This window comes from Glycine soja, chromosome 9 (assembly GCF_004193775.1).
Source record: "Glycine soja cultivar W05 chromosome 9, ASM419377v2, whole genome shotgun sequence".
Taxonomy (NCBI): domain Eukaryota; kingdom Viridiplantae; phylum Streptophyta; class Magnoliopsida; order Fabales; family Fabaceae; genus Glycine; species Glycine soja.
The window spans coordinates 6,633,005-6,649,249 of NC_041010.1; the positions used below are offsets into that span (position 1 = coordinate 6,633,005).

Genomic DNA, 16,245 nt, shown 5'->3' on the forward strand with positions numbered 1-16,245 from the left:
AATGAAATATGAAGCAGAAACGTAAATGAGACAGAAACGTAAATCAACAGAAACGTAAATGAACAAAAACATAAATGAACAAAAACATAAATGAGACAGAAACGTAAATGAAAGTAGAAGAAGAAGCAAGAATGAACTCGTAATTAGAAGCAGAAAACGGAAATTTGCATTAAGAACGAAAACCGTAACAAGGGAACAGAAAAACGTGAAAACCTAAAACCAAAGCTCTGAATAATGAAAATAGCAGAAAATAGAATGCCCTACACGAATCCCAAGGCAGCTATTTAAAAAGAGTCACTCAAAGTCACTGGGCCCTATTACAATACTCTGGCCCAAAACGAAATAAACACTGAACAACATAAAATAAAATTGCGAAATTTCCTAATTAGAAATTAACTAAGGTAAGCGCTGCTTTATTTGCCCTCTTCAAGTCCACAACCAAAATCCGGATTAAGCCCAATGTTTCATTAATTCCTGAAATTAGATTAAAAACATCAAATTAGCTAAATGAGCCCAAATAATAAAACTGCCTAATTAATTGACAATTAAGACCAATCAATAATTAAAATGGTGCAAAAAGGGTTTAGAAAATAGAAGAAAATGATGGCACATCAAAACCCCCCATACTTAGCCTTTTGCACTCCTGGGCAAAATGAAACAAAGAACAAAATCCAAGGATATCAAAGAGAGACAAACAAAAACATTCATATATTTCTCAATGAACATCAAGGAATGAAAGGAATGGGTAACATCTAACATAAGGAGATCCAAAAAGTCACGACATTCATGAAAATCATCCAAGCAACCCAATCATGGCAAAATAGTTAATCAGCTCAAGAATGAAAAGTGATAAAGCCTCACAAGATATACACTCTATCTCTCAAGTGTCTAGGCTACTATTTACCCTCAAAGCACCCATGAAAGCAAACATCACATAGACTTGGCAAGATTCTAAAATTGACAATTAACCCACAAACACAAGCACATGAGGATCAAAAGGTCTTTTAAGGTTGTAATGGGGCCAAAGACAAGGTATGAAGAAATATGGAATAAGTGGCTAAATCCCAAAGGAATAGAGGAGCAATGGGGAATAAGTGCATATTAAGAAAAAAATAAGAAAATAAAAAGAAGTAAAGATAAAATTTAAACGTGAAGAGTAGAACCAAGAGTTTCATCATTCTTGTGCCATTTAAGATCTTATTCACTCAACTTTATTGCTTTTCTTTTTCTTTTTTCGAATTTTTTTTTTTTACTCTATAGCCTTTGAGAAACAACATTTCATTCAGCATGTCCAACATTTAACCAATATACAATGTATATCAAGTATGGCCCAAAATACATCATGAAGCATAGCCAACAAAACAAGTTGTCCAATGAAACAAAATCCCCCCACACTTATTCCCAAAACAATTCCAAAGCTCCAAAATTCCTTAAGGATATGGTGATATCATGGTTTTTCACTTAAGGCTTGTAGTGAGCTTCAAAACAAGGAAAGGGAAACAAGGCTCAAAAGGGCTATCAAAGGAATTAATTCAAGGTAAGTTCATTTGGCTAGAAGCTTATAAGAACAAAATTGCCTCAATCATTTCCAAATATGCATGTGAATTAGGACGCATCAACAAGAATCAAGCCAAGGCTATTGTGCAAGCAATCAATGGGGCAAAACACACCAAATGATTATGATGATGGATGGCTCAAATTCTCACAAAGGTAAACTCATCACTTTCAAATTGAGCTTTCAAAACTATCATGACATGTAGAGAAGAATCAAGGATTTCAAGTCACAAAATGTCAAGAACTTTTATTTTCAAAACAATTACCCATTTCTTGAACATATCCTATAATTCAAAGAAAAACATGCAAAGTCGTACGTGCACACAAAATTGACCCAAAATATTAAACTAAAAATCCGACGAAACTAACAACATTAACAAATTAACACGACTAACAAATTAACAAAACCAACAAAACTAGCAAAAACCAAAGAACACTCCCCCCCCATACTTAAACAACACATTGTCCTCAATGTAGCACAATTAAAAGATTAAAAACAATTAAATCATCAAAGAGAATCGGACAAGTGTAATAAAAGCAAGGAAGGAGATAGGAAAAGAAAAACTCCCTAAGTCATGGTGGAGGAAGAGTAGGGTGGAGTAAAGAAGTCTCTTCCACCACTATGTCCACTAAAGAAGGGTTCGTGAGGAATGGCTTAAGTCGATGTCCGTTGACCTTGAAGCTCTTGTTTGTGGAGTCGCTTTTGATCTCAACTATACCATAAGGAAAAACATTAGTAACAACAAAAGGACCAATCCACTTAGACCTCAACTTACCACTCATGAGTCCAAGCCTAGAATTATACAATAACACTTTTTGCCCAACCACGAAGTCTTTTTTAACTATCATGCTATCATGGAACTTCTTGGTCTTTTCTTTGTAGAACTTGGCATTCTCGTAGGCTTCTAGGCGGATTTCATCTAACTCACTCAGTTGCAACTTTCTTTCCTCACCAGCTTGATCCATAGAGAAGTTGCAAGTCTTCACTGCCCAGTAAGCTTTGTGCTCAATTTCCACTGGAAGATGACATGCCTTTCCAAAGACAACCCGATAAGGAGACATTCCTATGGGTGCTTTGTAGGCAGTCCGATGTGCCCAGAGAGCATCATCAAGCCTGGTACTCCAATCTTTCCTGCTTGGCTGCACAATCTTCTCTAAAATTCGCTTGATTTCTCGGTTAGAAATTTCTGCCTGTCCATTGGTCTGGGGGTGGTATGGTGTGGATACCCTGTGTACCACCCCATACTTTTTAAGCAGGGCATGCATTGTCCTGTTGCAAAAATGGGTTCCTTGATCACTAACAATTGCTTTAGGTACTCCAAACCTACAAAACAGATTAGACCTGACAAAGTCTGCGACAACTTTAGCATCATTAATTCTAGTGGGCTTGGCTTCCACCCATTTTGAAACATAGTCAACTGCAAGGAGAATGTAAACATAACCAAAAGAGACAGGAAAAGGACCCATGAAATCTATACCCCAGACATCAAACACCTCACAGAATAGCATAGGTTGCTGAGGCATTTGTTGTCGCCATGTAAGTGTACTTCCTACTCTCTGAAACTGCTCACAAGTGCTGCAGATCTTCCACGCATCTTTAAAGATGGTGGGCCAATAAAAATCACAATCAAGCACTTTGCGAGCTGTCCTTTGAACACCCAGATGACCTCCCGGTGTGAAAGAATGACAGAATTGCAGGACTGAGTCAGTCTCATGATCTGGAATACACCGTCTAATGACCTGATCACTGCACAATTTCCACAAGTAGGGGTCATCCCAAATAAAATGCTTAGCATCACTTTTAATTTTATCTTTTTGGGCCTTAGATGCTAAGGGAGGAAAAACAGAAGCAACTAAATAATTGACAATATTAGCAAACCAGGGAGTAGAAAGAGAGTCAGAAATACTATACAGTATATACAAATGATCATTCGGGAAATCATCCCGAATAGGTGAATCTGCATCAGATACACGTTCGATCCGACTCAAATGATCAACAACTAGATTTTGTGCTCCGCTCCTATCACGGATCTCTAAGTCAAACTCTTGGAGCCAGAGCATCCATCGGATCAACCTAGGCTTAGAATCAGCCTTCTTCAACAAGTACTTTAAAGCTGCATGGTCAGTATAAACAATAATGCGGGTACCAAGCAAATAAGATCGAAATTTTTCAAGAGCAAAAACTATGGCTAGAAGCTCCTTCTCAGCAGTAGTATAATTCGCTTGGGCAGCATCTAAAGTCCTAGAAGCATAGTATATCACCCTGGGCAATTTATCAATTTTCTGAGCAAGGACAGCCCCCAATGCATAATTTGATGCATCACACATAAGCTCAAAAGGGGTTGTCCAGTCGGGTGCCTGGATGATGGGGGTGGTAGTCAGCGCTCTTTTGAGGCAATCAAAAGCCTCTTTGCATCTGTCATTAAAGTCAAACTCCACCTCCTTTTGCAACAAGTTGGACAATGGAAGGGCTACTTTGCTAAAATCCCTTATAAAGCGCCTGTAGAATCCTGCATGACCAAGAAAAGATCGCACCTCTCGCACACAAGAGGGGTAAGGCAATTATGAAATAACAGAAATTTTTGCAGGATTTACTTCAATACCCTTATTGGAAATAATGTGGCCTAAAACTATACCTTGCTCAACCATAAAATGACATTTTTCAAAATTTAGAACAAGGTTAGTTTCAATGCATCTATTCAAAACTTTTTCCAAACTATTCAAACAACCATCAAAAGAGGATCCATATACAGTGAAATCATCCATAAACACCTCTATGCAATTTTCTAAAAAATCACTGAAAATACTAATCATGCACCGCTGGAAGGTACCAGGGGCATTGCACAGGCCGAAGGGCATCATCCTATAGGCAAAAGTGCCGAAGGGGCAGGTGAATGTGGTCTTTTCCTGATCCTCAAGAGCAATAGTAATTTGCATATAACCAGAAAAAACTTCAAGGAAACAGTAGTGGAATTTACCTGCTAGGTGTTCAAGTATCTGGTCAATGAATGGCAGGGGAAAATGGTCCTTTTTGGTAACCTGGTTCAGCCTCCTATAGTCAATGCAGACTCTCCAACTGTTCTGCACCTGAGTAGGAATTAGCTCCTCCTTCTCATTTTTTATCACTGTGAGGCCGGTCTTCTTCGGGACTACCTGGACGGGATTCACCCATTGGCTGTCGGAGATAGGATAAATGATTCCAGCTTGCAAAAGCTTGGTTATCTCCTTCTTCACTACATCAAGAATCACCGGGTTGAGTCTTCTCTGTGGCTGTCTTACTGGTTTAGCTCCATCCTCTAAATTTATTCGATGCATACATGTGGATGGGCTAATACCAGGAATGTCCGCCAGGGTCCAGCCTATAGCCTTCTTATGCTTCTTGAGAACTGACAACAACTTCTCCTCTTGCTCATCAGCAAGGGAGGCAGATATAATCACTGGAAAACTCTTGCTATCATCCAAGTAAGCGTATTTTAAATTTGATGGCAGAGGCTTCAATTCTGGTGTGGTCGGCTGGACAGTGGTAGAAGGAGATGGTTTCTCAGCCTTTACCTCATAAAGAAAGTCAGAGGTATGTGTACTTCCTGAAACATGGTTAGTCATATCTGACTCTATAAAATCAATCTCGAGAGGTAAAACACCACCACCAGACATGCAATCAATATCACTCTCAGATTCACTCTCAGCATCAAATTCAGACATATGATCAAGTACAATTTCAGACTCAATGCATGAAGAGTGAGAGGCATGCAGATTAGAATAAAGATCAGTCATGTATTCATCAACAACATGGTCAATTATTTCAGCATGAAATAAAGAAAGATCTTCAGATGGGTATTTCATAGCATCCAGAATATTAAAATGAACAGTTATGTCACCAAATTCCATAGACAGTGTGCCTGCATAAACATCTATCTTAGTTCTAGCAGTTTTCATAAAGGGTCTACCTAGAATGATGGGAACTGATCCTTGAGAAAATCCATCTTCCATATTCAAGATATAAAAATCAACAGGGAAAATCAGTTCACCAACTCTAACTAAGACATCTTCTATGAAACCACCAGGATAGGCAACACTTCTATTAGCTAAATGAATTACCACATCAGTTGACTGCAAGGGACCTAGAGATAGAGAATTAAAAATAGACAGAGGCATAACACTAACAGAAGCTCCTAAATCTAGCATGACATTGTCAAACTTAATATTCCCTATAATACAAGGTATGCTGAATGTACCTGGATCTTTGCATTTTTCAGGAATTTGAGGAATAGATTTACCAATCAATGCGGAGACATTTCTGCCCATGCTAATTCGTTCACTTCCTTTAAGCTTCCGCTTATTAGTGCACAGCTCCTTCAAGAATTTGGCATATTTTGGAATTTGCTTTATTGCATCCAACAAAGGTATGTTTACCTCTACTTTTCTAAACGTTTCCAAGATCTCTTTCTCTGCCTCTTCCATTTTTTTGTTGGAAACTGCTCTTAGAGGGAATGGAAGAGGGGGAATGTGCTGCTTCTGCAAATCAGAATTACCTGTGGAAGAAGATTCACCTGCACAGAAATTGTTAGGTAAATTTTTGTCATCACCTTTTTCTGGAGTAGAGTGAAGTTTGGCAGGTTCATTTGCAGATGAGGAAGGTGCTACGGGTTGAGGTCCTTGACACTGCTTTCCCGACCTCAATGAAATGGCACTGACATTTTTGGGATTTTGGACAGCTTGAGAAGGCAGCTTGTCAGAATTCTGGGACTGTTGTTGATTCAATTGGGTAGCCAATTGTCCCATCTGATTGGTTAAGCTCTGAATGGAGGCTCTGGTCTCTTGCTGAAACTGCATGTTCTGCATAGTCATTTGCCTCACAAGTTCTTCGAGGGAAGGTTGTGGAGGGGCCTCGACTGTTGGCTGTTTCTGGGGTTGTTGCTGTTGTTGGATTGGTGGAGGAATGTATGGTCTGCTTGGGCCAGCAACATTTTGGAAGGAAGGAGCAGGCTGCTATTGTTGTTGCTGAGGGCTGGACCATCTGAGGTTAGGGTGATTCCTCCATCCAGGGTTATATCTGTTGCTGGAGAGGTCATAATTGTTCTGCTGTGGTTGATTTTGCTGTTGAGGTTGAGGAGGTCTATTGTAAATATTTGCAGCATAAGCTTCAGGCTGCTCGATTGCTCCAGGTTGCTGCATGGAAGGGAAAAGGTCTGTATGGTGGTCAGCAGAGGAGCACAAACCACAAACCCTTGCGACAGGTACAGATTTCTGATTCAAGGCCAGTTGGGTTACCAGGTTAACCAATGCATCCAGTTTGCCTTCAAGCTTCTTAGTCTCAGATGATGTAGCTGAGTTTGTAGCTACCCCACGCACTCCTCTAATGATTATGGCATCATTTCTGGCGCTAAACTGCTGAGAGTTGGAAGCCATCTTCTCAATTAAATTTCTGGCTTCAGCAGGAGTCATGTCTCCAAGGGCTCCACCACTGGCAGCATCTATCATACTTCTCTCCATATTGCTGAGTCCTTCATAAAAATATTGAAGAAGAAGCTGCTCCGAAATCTGATGGTGAGGGCAACTGGCACATAGTTTCTTAAATCGCTCCCAGTACTCATACAGGCTCTCTCCACTGAGTTGTCTAATACCTGAGATATCTTTCCTGATGGCTGTGGTCCTGGAAGCAGGGAAAAGTTTTTCTAAGAATACTCTCTTAAGGTCATCCCAGCTCGTGATGGACCTTGGAGCAAGGTAATACAGCCAGTCCTTTGCCACTCCCTCTAATGAATGAGGAAAAACCTTCAGAAATATGTGATCCTCTTGGACATCTGGGGGTTTCATGGTTAAACAAACAATATGAAATTCCTTCAAATGTTTGTGCGGGTCTTCACCTGCAAGGCCATGAAACTTTGGAAGCAAATGAATCAGTCCAGTTTTAAGAACATATGGGACATCCTCATCAGGGTATTGGATGCACAAGCTTTCGTAGGTGAAATCAGGTGCAGCCATTTCCCTTAGAGTCCTCTCACGGGGTGGAGGTTGTGCCATGTTCTCAGAATGTGCAAAATCAGAATGCTCAGAATCAGAATGCTCAAAATTATAATGCTCAAGATTAGGATGTTCAAAATCACCAATAACAGAATGCACAGATTCACCAGTAATGGAATGCTCAGAATGATCAAAAGGTTTAAAATGATGCCTAACTAATCTATGAAATGTCCTATCTATCTCAGGATCAAAGGGTTGTAAGTCAGATGGATTGCCTCTAGTCATACACTACATTCAGCATGCACACAACTAGTTGCTTTGTCATGTAAATAAAGGTGTAGGTTTAAACTACAGCTACCCTCAAATGATATCCAAATGACTTGAAATTTTGTGAGAAACCATATAAAATGATGAGAAGATAGCACAAAAAATTTCAGACAAAAATTCAAAGTCTAACTATGAAAGCTAAAAATGGTAAGTTAAGAAAAATAAGTGAATAAAACTTGAAAAATAAAAAATTTTGACAGAATTGTTTTTTTTGGACGATGGAGACCTCAGCCGGCTGCCACAGCGTAGGAAATTTTTTTCTACCCCAAATGCATATATAATAATTGCGATTCTGATAACCGGAGCAAAAGTTATGGCCGTTTGAAGTTTTGACAAACACAAAATTTGCTAGTTTTTTGGAACTTTCAAATCTGACCAAACTAAAGGCTCTAGCTATTTTTCCCACAAAATATGGATTAAAAGAAGTTACCACAAAAAAATTCAGCCAAAAATAACAACCCTAGCTACTAAAACAAAAAATCTCAAATAATTCAGCATGGGTGGTCGCTAAAATCCGTCTCTAATTGATTTCTACTACTACTCTGTTTTTGCCGCAAGCAAAATCTTCACAGCAAAACACCCAAGACTGAAACAGGGGAAACGCTTAATGGGAAAACTGAAACAGAACATACATTAAACAAAATACCAGGACACTAAACAACACTAACACACATACTAACACAATACTAACAATTTAAACATAAAACACGAAAGGATTAAACACACAACACTAGCTAGCTATTATGAACCTTTGGACACTGCTCCCCGGCAACGGCGCCAAATTTGATCGAGACCGTACCCGAATCAAATAAACATGAAAATGCAGTAACTAGGAAGTGATCCTAGGTCGTTTCCCAACGAGCAGTGACAAACCAAATGTTCATAATATACTTGCAGTAACAGTAACGATTGGGGGGGGGGGTTTGGTTGTTTGGTAATTAAATAGCAGAACAAATAACTGGAATACGAAACTACTAATATTAAAAACGGGTTGTTTCCTCTGATTCAGAAGCCATTCTCTTATCCTGGGTTATGGAGAATTCGTCCCTAACAGTCAACCACTTAATCCAACCCTATTTCAATTTACTAAGCGAAAATCAACTTAGGGTTTTCAATACGTGATTAGGCACCACATACACCAGTTAGCCCTTCGTCCATTAAGCATGAACGCAAGTTAGGCTTAGAGGCAATTAATCGAACACGAAGCGTGCACTGATTAATATTCACGAAATTGGGATAACTGGTGAAGGGAAAACTGCCAGGAAACCACATTACAAGCGAAACCTCAAAGAGAGTTGGGCTTCGTCCTCAAAAGGAAACAACACCAGAAAATCTAGCCTTCCATGGATTCAAACAGAAAACGCAAATGAAATATGAAGCAGAAACGTAAATGAACAGAAACGTAAATGAACAAAAACGTAAATGAGACAGAAACGTAAATAAAAGTAGAAGAAGAAGCAAGAATGAACTCGTAATTAGAAGCAGAAAACGGAAATTTGCATTAAGAACGAAAACCGTAACAAGGGAACAGAAAAACGTGAAAACCTAAAACCAAAGCTTTGAATAATGAAAATAGCAGAAAATAGAATGCCCTGCACGAATCCCAAGGCAGCTATTTAAAAAGAGTCACTCAAAGTCACTGGGCCCTATTACAATACTCTGGCCCAAAACGAAATAAACACTGAACAACATAAAATAAAATTGCGAAATTTCCTAATTAGAAATTAACTAAGGTAAGCGCTGCTTTATTTGCCCTCTTCAAGTCCACAACCAAAATCCGGATTAAACCCAATGTTTCATTAATTCCTGAAATTAGATTAAAAACATAAAATTGGCTAAATGAGCCCAAATAATAAAACTGCCTAATTAATTGACAATTAAGACCAATCAATAATTAAAATGGTGCAAAAAGGGTTTAGAAAATAGAAGAAAATGATGGCACATCACCATGAAACTCATGTATTATGGAAGCACCTTTCACATTATTGCAAGAGAAGTGGTGGCGATCAAGGAAAGAATGACACTTAAGGCTTTCTCATGTTTTCCATGTCTTTCTTCCTTGACAATAAGTTGATGAGGAGGGGTATTGACTTGGAGAATGCTTCCTTGTTGAATTTCTACTTGTGAGTACTTTTCCCATTGTTGTGCCTTCTCCTCATTTCTTTCTCTTTCTTCCTTCTTTTCTCCTTCCTCATCACGCACATCTTCCTCAGTTTTCTTTTCTTCCTCTTCTCTCTCAGTGAAAATTACCTTTCAATCCTCTTTGTGCTTCATCTCAGCATTTACCACAAAGGTTTTAGTGGGCTTTTCAACAGTTGACTCAGCTAGTTGGCCTATTTGTATCTCCAGGTTTCTGATGGCTGCATCTGTGCTCTTTTGGTGTGATCTCGTCTCCTGGATGAATGCCCTTGTCTCTTGGATGAATGCCCTTGTCTCTTGAGTGTTTGCCCTTGTTTCTTGGATGAGGCTTAATAGCATTTCCTCTATACTGATAGGTGGCTTCTCTTGCTGACTCTGACCCTGGCTAGGATGCTGATAGGGTGAACCCCCTTAGTTGAAGTTATTACTTGGATAATATCTCCAATCGTGGTCTTGCAAAAAATTATCGTTCTGATAGAATCCTGGTGGTCCTCTTTGATGGAATCCTTGATGATTATGACTGCCCATGTAGTTAACTTCATTGGATGCGTCATCTTGGACCATGCATAAGCCTGATGCATGTGTTCCTCCACATATGTGACATCCCCTTACCTGCATAATAGAAAAGTGAGAAGGACTTACCGCTTGTAGTTGCTATGGAAGCCTGTTGAGGGTCTCTGTCAGGGCTTCTATTTGTTGGGACAACAACTTCTTTTGAGCCAAGGTTGCATCTTGAGTGGTGAGTTCTAGAAGGCTTCTCTTTGTTGGTGCATATGTGCGATCACGAAGAATGGCGTGATCACTAGCCGCCATGTTTTCTATGAGTTCCATTGCCTCCTTCGGTGTCTTTAGCTTGATCTTCCCTCCTGCGGATGCATCTAGTAATTGCTTTGATTGGGGTCGTAGGCCATCTATGAAGATGTTTAGTTGCACCGGTTCACTGTATCCATGTGTAGGCGTCTTCCTAAGTAGTTCGTGGAAACGGTCGAGCGTCTCGCTGAGGGATTCGTCAGGATATTGATGGAATGAAGAGATTTCCATCTTCCCTTCAACGGTCTTTGATTCTAGGAAGTATTTCTTCAAGAATTTCTCCACCACCTCGTCCCATGTCTGCAGGCTATTCCCCTTAAACGAGCGAAGCCATATTTTTGCTTTACCTGCTAGTGAAAAAGAGAAAAGATTGGGGCGTGTTGCATTTTCAGGAACCCCGACTATCTTCACCGTGTTGCAAATGTCGATGTATGTGGCCAGGAGTGCGTATGGATCTTCACTTGGTAGGCTGTGAAATAGATTCCCTTGAATCAGCTAGATCAAGGAATATGGATATGAGAAGTTGGCCGCCTGCACCTCTGGTCTGACTATGCTGGTGAAGTATTGAGGTATAATAGGACCAGAGTAATCCTCTAGCGTCATCCTCTTTGGACGATCTTCTACCATGATGCATTCTCTAGAGAAGGAATGTGCACTGTTCACAAAAGAAACAACTACCGTACACGTTATCACAGAATAAAAATTAAACTTAAATATTTTTATTTTATTTTATTTATTTTTTTATAAAAAAAAATATAAACTAAGAATGAATAAAGACAAAAAATTGAAAAATAAAATGAATCACTAAAAAATAATATAAAAAAATAAAGAAGTTAAAATAAAAAAAAATAGAAAGTGAAAACTAATTGCTTTAAAATTGGAATATGCAAATAATCAAGTACGAAAAATAAAGTCCTCGGCAACGGCGCCAAAAACTTGTTAGCTCTTTGGCAAGTGTACCAAATCATCACAAGTAGTAAAGTTCTCAGAAGTCCGAGTGTCGAATCCACAGGGACTTTGTTTATACTTAGATTAATACAAACCCAATTTAAAAGCAAGAGATAAGAATTTTAAATAAAAGATAAAGAAAGATAGAAGATAAGGTAAAGAAAAGATAAGATATTTTAAGATAAAATTAGAAGAGAAACGAAAAGATAAGATATTTAAAAATAAAATTAGAAGATAAAAGAAAAGATAAAAGATTGAAAGATAAAAATAGAAGATAAAATATTTAAATTGAGATATGATAACTACTTCTACGAAATTCAAATAAAGGAAGAATTAAAGTCTAACTCTACTAAGCCTAAATACTTACTCCTAAATACTCCTAATAAAACCCAATAGAAAAATAAGGAATAACTACTTCTCAGAAAAGTCAACAATAAAATAGGGAATAAAATCTATATATTAAAATCACTAAAACCTAACAAGTCTAATCAGCCTAGATATATGGATTCAGGATTTGTCTGTTATCAATACCAGTGAACTAATTCTGCCCCACATCTGTCCATCTACTTGCCCCTGATGCCTCATGATGACAAGCCTACCTTAATTACCTATCTTCCAAATGCCCTTTACGAAGACTCAATAACTAATATGCATTAAGATTACATTCTAGATGTTTGCTAAAGCATGGGCATTGGGGCATTAGGTCATGCGAACCCTATGATTTCTTTCTTTTATTGTTCTATTAAGCGTTATCCTCTCCCGAGTGACCTAACCCTTAAAACCGATTCACGCATTCATTTCTTATCCCTAATTAGGCTTTACCCTCTCCCGAGTGGCCTAAAGACTAACAGAAAATAAAGTACGAGATGTAGAATAAATAAGAAAGAAAAGCAGATAAAAGAACCTGGATGGAAAACCCTCTAAAAGATAAACCAATAATTTCTTCCTTTTAGTGTTCTATTAAGCGTTACCCTCTCCCGAGTGGCCTAACCCTTAAAACAAATTCAAGTATTCATTCCTTACCCCTAATTAGGCTTTACCCTCTCCCGAGTGGACTAAACCCTAATAGAAAGTAAGTTCTGAGATACAGGATGAAAAAGAAAGAACAGTAAAATAAAAGAACCTGGAAGGAATTCCTCTTTTTATTGATAACTCTTGAAATGCTACATACATCATTGGCTTTTTAGGCCTACCAGGCCCTAGCTAGGGGGTTTAGCCACTCATAGTCATGAGGGCTTTACAATGAGAAGGGGGTGAAAGAAAGAAAGGGAGTAAATGAAACCCCTAGGAGAGGGGGTTCTGTTGTGGTGTCCCTGTCCCTTGGACTGACTCTCTATTTATAGTTGTTGAAGTGGGCTTTGGGCCTTCGTAGGCACACTTAGCGCGACACCCCGCGCTTAGCGTGTGTACTTCTTGGCCCGCTTAGCCTGTGACGCGCACTGAGCGCGCGTATTGGGCTGGGTCTTCTTCAAATTTTCTTCTTTTCTTCAATTTTCCTGCCCTTTTTGCTTGTTACACCTCCAATTTTTATATCTGCAACCAAAAATTCAATTTAATTAATTTTCTAACTTTTAATCACAAATAACTGCTAAATAATTAATTTCAGGCCAATATTTGACTAAATTTCTACTATTAAAATACAATTATTTAGCAGTTATCAGTTGGATGGAAGGAATATTCACAAATGTCATCTCTATATTAATTTAGGGCGGTGCCCTTCCTGGCATGCCTAGGGTTCCCACTATGGTTTGTGCTAGTGATGAAGACAAAACTCCATTGTTCACTCTCACCCCACCAGTTACCTGCCTGAATTGGGGTTATGAAATAGCATGTTCCGACACAATTGGTTAGGTAACTGTTGTTTGTTTTGTTAGTGGCGGTTGGGTGACTGTCGGTTGTGTGGTTAGTGGCAGCTGGGTAACCGTCACTTGTGTGACCATAGGTTGTGAAACCGCATCATTCCGAGAAGAATTAACATTTGATCTGGACATTCTTACTCATCCATTTCTCAAAATCATACACTTTTATCAATACTAGTTCTTTTGCACGCTATTTGGAAACATTAGTCCCACTAGGCATGCCAATATATTGACCAAGAACTTTAGTATTAGGTTTGACGACTATAAACCAACAAATAAGAGTTTTATATTAAGGACTAATGACACTAAACCAAAACACTTTGAAGGATTCTTTGTATTTAAACTAGCAATCATTTAGAATTTCAATTTGATAAAACTGTATATTTCTTATAGACTTATAATAATAACAAACTTTATTGTAATTGTGAATCAAGTAACATGGTCATAATGGTTAATTCTTACGAATGTGAGCATTTTTATGACTACATAGTAGTAAACTTATAATAACACTATTTACATACACACACACACACACACCCATATATATATATATATATATATATATATATATATATATATATATATATATATATATATATATATATATTGAAAACAATAAAGAATGAGATATAGACAGAGGAAAGAGTTATAGATAGATGAAAAATTTATCAAAATGAGAAGATGTTATAGTAAGATCATTCTCGATTCATTTTCCATTCGAATCACAACCTTTAGTAATTATAGATAGTTTTTTTCCTCCTAAATATCGAATTCACTAATATATATTCTATTATTTCTTCTTTTTACATATCTTTTAATTGATTCTATATTCTCGATATTAATCACTAGTTATCCCCTTTAACAACAAGAGCCTTCTATCAAAAGAAATTTCAAATTATCATATCAAAAAGGCTTAAATATATTTTTGATCCTTGATATATAACCGACTTTTGCGTTTGATCCATGATAAATTTTTCCTTTGCATCTACTCTCTAATATTTGAAAAGTTTTATTTATTTTAAATCCTTGCAATTAATTAAGTGATGATGTGTCCGTTAAATATTTAATAGCGCAATTTGTAGAATCAATTAATTCACTCATTTACTTTCTCTCTCTACATGGAGTCGTACACAACCAACAACACAAAAATGGTATTTTTAAACCAAAGGCCATAAACAAGGAACTTCAAATGCTCTGAAAATTTCTGAAACACCTGTGACGGAAGCCTGCTAGACCCATACCACTTATGCTCCCTCTCTTACAAGGTCTTTCTTTTTGTCACCCCTATTTTCGCCCTCTCACCAATGTTACCATTATTCTTTATTCTTATTATTTATATTATTATTATTACTATTCTTTTGTTCTCTTATTATGTAATGTGTGTCTTCTAATAATGCTTATGTTTATGTTTATTCCCTCAAATTTTTCTCTCATTTTTTTTTGTTTTAAACAAATAAATTATCTCATCAGAACAACATGATCTCTCTGCGGCAACCTCTTCGAGTGTAACTACTTGCCACTACCGAAATTTGGGATCGATGATGGTCTAATGATGACTCTTGATTTGGTTCTCAAACCTACCGGTTCATGAGGGTATAGATGGGTGCATTGTAGGATCACCTTGGCTTGCACTGCCACCACAGAGATTGTGAGGAAGAAGAGGACTAGTGGCGCCACTTTTCGGCCTCCGTGTCGACCGACGTGCTCATTGATCTCAAAAATCTTGGTGGGTCTCTTGAACCGGAGGAAAAGGAACCCCAGCGGGCCCCACTCCATTGAAGAACATACAAGAAAGAGAAAAAGAGAGGGTGAGTTTTTCTTTTTTTTTAAAAAAAAAACAAAAAAAAATTATTTTTTTACTTTAATTGATTTTGTCGATTTTTTTTCATAAAATTTAAATTTGATTTTGAAATAAACAGGCGGTTTTTTAGCCACCACAAATTGTGATATCAAATATTTAATGGATATGTCATCACTTAACTGATGATAGGGATTTAAAGCAAAACTTTTCAAATGTAAGGAGCAAATGTGAAGGAAAAATTTATCAGGGATCAAATGCAAAAGTCAAGTATACACCAGGAATCAAAAACATATTTAAGCCTATAAAAAATAATATTTGAAAACTTCCAACACTAATAAATAATAAATGTGAAGGCATCTCCTAAGAAAATTCCTAACCAAGGTTAACGATCAAACTGATTTCTTCACCAGCCATAACTAGTATTCGATTAAACAAAAAGTGTTTGATTCAATAGAAAGAAACATGTTCAAATATACCTACATAGAATTAAACAAAAAGTGTTTGATTATCCCCAACACAATATCCACCACACCAAATTATCAGCAAACTCTCTCTTAAACATCACACCAGGATTCAAAAGAGAACAACAAATGAAAACACTAAAACTAGCTCCAACTTATCACATAATATACCTTTTGTCAATTCAATGCTCAAAAGCCAATTTCAGAGAAACATTTAGATGACCAAGTATAACTCACCTCACTAGTTTAATTCTTGAGAAATACTATTCAACATGCAGAATTCTTTGCAAACAGTAAAAAAAGAAAAACATGTTGCATCCAAAGTTGATAGAGTTTAATTTATGTACCCTTTCAATTCCCTAAAGGTCCCTAAAGTTGTCTA

At 37.6% G+C, this 16,245-nt stretch overlaps 1 non-coding gene across 1 annotated transcript; it reads left to right on the forward strand.

Annotated features, from left to right (window-relative positions):
• The first annotated feature begins 7,093 nt into the window (after positions 1-7,093).
• Positions 7,094-7,200, forward strand: LOC114369058. Its single transcript, XR_003657520.1, has one exon. It is a non-coding gene; the product is annotated as a small nucleolar RNA R71 (small nucleolar RNA).
• The last annotated feature ends 9,045 nt before the right edge of the window (positions 7,201-16,245 follow it).